This window comes from Pinus tabuliformis, chromosome 3_1 (genome assembly GCF_031772625.1).
Source record: "Pinus tabuliformis cultivar Carrire ecotype Pingquan chromosome 3_1, CPIR1, whole genome shotgun sequence".
Lineage (NCBI taxonomy): Eukaryota > Viridiplantae > Streptophyta > Pinopsida > Pinales > Pinaceae > Pinus > Pinus tabuliformis.
Genome location: NC_142301.1, coordinates 47,755,711 through 47,760,835, shown reverse-complemented (window position 1 = coordinate 47,760,835; position 5,125 = coordinate 47,755,711).

Below are 5,125 nucleotides of genomic sequence, written 5' to 3'. Positions count from 1 at the left end.
TGCAACAACAAGGCTCCATAGGTAGTGAGGGCATAAACAACTTCGTGAAAATTGAAGTATCAAAGATTGGAGGCAGTGCTAGTATCGCTTCTTTTGATGAAATAGAAAATATAGTAGTTGTGGTCAACAACCCTAAAAATACGATTGATTCGATGGTTGCGATGCTAGAGAGTCTGAGAGAAATGAGGGTTTCTCTTGTTTCCATGGCCACGTCCACAACACATCATGAACACGATGAATCACACTTGAGATATCGAATGACTGCAACCATCAAATTGCAAGATCATGTAAGAATATAAAACTTGATTTCCATTCTGGTTCCATTAGAGAGATATGGTTTATTCCAAATCTTCGCCATATTTATGTTGTTAATATTTGTGATTGGTCCAGAAATTTGCAGGACATGGAGCAGGTGAGGGAAGATTTGGTGAGTATGGCAAGGGAACCTAGCAAATCGCCATTGCTGCTGTAGAAAGGTTAGGTCTGGTCAATTGTTTGGACTCTGGACACCCAAATGCATCTAATTGCATCTCAAACAAATAATTATTCAATGTCCACCTCGATGGCTGACCGCATTCATTTTGAATAATAAAATCGTTGTAGTTTAACGCCTTAAGGATTCTGGTGGGAAGTCATTGTAGAGAATTTTTGTTAAAATAAGATAATTATTTTTGCATGAGGAATTAGTTAAATATAGAGAGTGGTTGAGTGGTTGAGTGTTTGAGTGTTGAGTCAAGTTAAGTGATAGACGACTTTGAGTGTGTGATTGCATGTGGTTGCATATCAAGATATTTTAGGCAAGCAGCTATTTGGAAAAGGTTAAATACCCTTCACTGGATTCATTGTAAGCATCATGTTTTGTGTGATCAATAGAAAAATTGCAGCACATTTTTTATGTGTGAATTATTCATGCCTTTTCAATAATTTTGAGTCTTTTTGACATATGAATGAAATATTGTGTCCGCCTCGATGGCTGAGTGCATTCAATTTGACTAATAAAATCATTGTAGTTTAACATATTTAACGATTCTGTGGGGAAGTACATCGGAAAGAGTTGACATGTGAAAAGTGTACATCATTATAATGTTCATGCAAACCTCAATTTCATATGTAATATATATATATATATATATATATATAGTTTATATATGCGGTAGTCTAACCCGTTTTCAAATTTATATGGAAAATCATGGAAATTTCCACTTTATTGCCAGGAAAATTTGCCGCTACTGCCTTTTCTTTTTTCTTTTTAAGTAATATTATGTTGCATGTTTCTCAATTTTTTTTGTGAAATACATGGCATTGTATAAAGTGCAACACAAAATAATATGAATACCTGGGTGTAGAGTTTTTTTGAGAGAACACCATGGGGTATGAAAGAATTTTTTTATCATAATATGGTTAGAAAATTTTATATGATATTGTTGTAAGGAAAAATATTTTTCCCCATTGTGATGGAAAACAATTTTTTATACATGGTAAAGTCTAAAATTATATATTTTATAAATATAAAAAAAAAAAAAAAAAACAAAAAACAAAAACAAATTTTATCCCTATAATATGTGATAATTTTTTTCCTTTCTAATTACGATATATCATAGTATTATATCGAAAATAATAATAATAATAATAATATATTAAAGATTAAATCTTATAATTACCACGTCATGAGATAAACAATATTCATTCTCTACATTGATTTTAGATAACATATAAATATCCATATTAATAATATCATAATATCTATATTAATAATATCATTTTTATACCTACTTAAAAAGGAATTTTAAGCATACATTGTGCACACTTTACCAACAAACTATTTGTATATTATTCACCAAATCATTCCATGCATAAATTGTGCACATTCTACACACAAACAACTTGTATATTATTCACCAAATCATACAATTACATCAAGTATATAAGGTGTTTATGAGATCCAACAATTTTTAAATTAAGAGATTGATTGTTGAGAAAATATCTTCACAAACGAACTAAATTTTAGATATTTACTAATGTAAGCGTTATTTTCAAGTTCCCCCCATAATGCTTACCTTATTACATAAATCACAAATTACAATATAGAGAGCGCATATTTACAACAACATAATTGATCTTTGTTTGATTGGTCTTCATCAGCACTCACATCCACGCTAGAATCTCGCAAACACCACTCTTTCTTCAACACCATATTTTCGAGTTGCCACTCAACCTCCATTTAAAACATAGCTACCTTTGATCATCGTTGACGAACTTTTCAAGATCAACATTATTGACATCTCATCTTGTCAGGGATTCCACGATAAAAGTTGTCAAGTAATGAACCATCCTATGGAACAACCACTATTTGTCAGATATTTCACTTTCAGATATCCATCAGTTGTTATGAGGGTGGTCTGAATATTGAATGTGTTCAAAAGTTGAACAAACAATTTGATCTATCTCACACAAATGAATCTCATAAAAATAAACCATAATTGATGCTCTTGAAGCCCGAAGCACAACAAGAGCCATTAGCGTATAACTTACTCACACAATTAAATAAACAATATATTCTCTCGGAACTGAAGAACATTGAGGACCACTAATTTACTTATATTCCTCAATTCATTAATTTGTTCTTCACTTTTTACAACTCTCAGAATTGAAGAACATTAAGAACCACTAGTTTACTTATATTCCTCAATTCATTAATTTGTTCTTCAATTTTTACAAAACAAAAATATATAGCATTAATACACCTTTTAAATCACATCACACTACATAATATTTATCAATAAATCTATATATGTTATCAATAAAAAATCTTGTAGAATAGTGCCCACATCTTCTATGAATAGTGCTTCTTCACCAACGAATATTCATCTACACATTCACTCAACCCATACAACTCAAGGCAAGTTTCTCCTCTCTTATGCATAGCCTTGTTTTAGGTGTTGAGAGATCCCAACAAGTTGATGACTCTCCATGCATAGAAGCAGCAATGGTTCAAGCTACTACGTGAATAATTGGAAATTTTGTTCTGACACCTGATTCCATTATCTTGAAGCTTACTATGTCCTATTCGTAGAGCAAACATGCCGAGCAATCTCTAGTCAAAACCTAGGGTCACATATTCTATTGCAAACCTAAGATGCAGTGTTATTCTTATTATCATAGAATGCTACAAATATTTGTCTATCCACGACACATCTGACGCTGACGGACGATGCCTTTACCTAACGCTTCCTTATAGCACACCGAAGTGGAGGTAAGACATAATTTCATGTCCCTGCAACTTCTCTAAATGAACCTCAACTTGCAAAAAATGCCTCTCTACAACTTTCAAATAATAGACTTTTACAAATTCAATCTATCGAGAAAAAAACTTCATAAAATATAAAGCCAGATGACAAAGGATTTTGTTGTCCATGATCACCAATTGGGTGTAGAATTCATAGCTTCATCGTAATTTGGCTAGCTGACAGAATCTTGAAGACTCTTCCATCAACAATCACAGTCTTCCTCCGATTATCAAAACTGATGGTGAGTTGACTCCATCAACAATCACAAACTTCCCCTGATTATCAAAACCAATGGCGAGTTGAGTCCATCAGGTCATCCAAAACAGGCTCTGTCAATGGAATTGAGATCAAACCAAATCCTCCAACCACGATGATTGAATTTAGGCATGACTACATTACTCATGACGAAATAAGAATTGAAGTGACTATAAAATTCATGTTGTAAGTGACCATGTGCACAAAATTTTATTATGTAATTTGCATGCTTCCTTTGTAATGGAGAAAGAAACATCAAGCTTACAACGCTGAAGTCAAACCAAAAAATGTGTAGAAATGAAGTTCTCTCCACAATGTCGTGTCACTTATAAACCTCCACACATACTCCAGGCAAAAGAAACACATTGCAAACTATTACTTTCACACTATAATATTGAAACCTACGCCTAGTCTATATACGTAGAATTAATCCTCACATGTTTTTCATCTCCCTAGGCCCTCCCGTGAGGGGTCAAACCGTCAAGCCCATACAAACTCTAATACCAAAAATGAATTTTGAGAAGCAGACATTGTGCAAAGGTTACACACATACAATTCATATATTATTCACCAAATTAAACAATTACATCAAGTATATAAAGTGCTTATGAGATCCAACAATTTCTAAACTAAGAAATTGATTGTTGAGAAAATATCTCAACAACCAAACCAATCAACAAACCAAATCTTACCTATTTACAAATTTAAGTGTTATTTCAAAATCCTAAGATAAATATATTATAATACTTTTTTAGACTAAATACATTGACTTTTAACTAGTTGTTTCAATAATATAACCTAGTTTTAAAATATTAAATCAAATATTTGATAATTATAAAAATATTTTATTGGATAAAAACATTGAAATGACTAATTTTATCCGCTTATTTGTTAGAATAAAAAATTAAATTTCAAAATTTTGTTTTATTGTAATTTTATTTGACATTTCAACTAGCCTAACTTAATTAATATAAGTTACACTATATTAATTCATAACTTCCATATCGGTGTTAAATCTCGCTCCTCCATTTTCATTTACCGTTTTACCATTGTTGTCTGAGTCAATCTTTTTATTATGAGGCAAGGGGCACTTTTTAGACTATTTCGTAAAACATAGAAAAAGGTCGCATTGGAGCCTATTTCTTTCATTTTCTTGGAAAGCATTAATGTACACTTGTACTTAAAATCAATCAAGTTAGTTATACGTCAAACTATAGTGTGAAATTCATTTAGAATCTATGTATATGGTACGTTTGGATTATTCTGTCAATGTTGTTAGGTAGTGGTTGTTAGAAAGTGATATCTACTGCTTATGTTTTGGTATTATTTGACACTTAGTACCAAAAAAAAATTGAATTCTAATATTTGCTATAGTTTTTTATTTTATTTTATTTGTACTAAATATATTTGGGTTGACGTATGGCTGCCACCACCAAGGTTATAAAGACCGAAGCCATATGTTAGTCATATCCTTGTGTAGGGTCTCGTATCTTTAAAGTTATTACGTTTTCAATACCATTTAAATATTAATGAAAACATAGGCAATTCCTCAAAGTCGGGCAGATCTATATCTTGATTTTGCT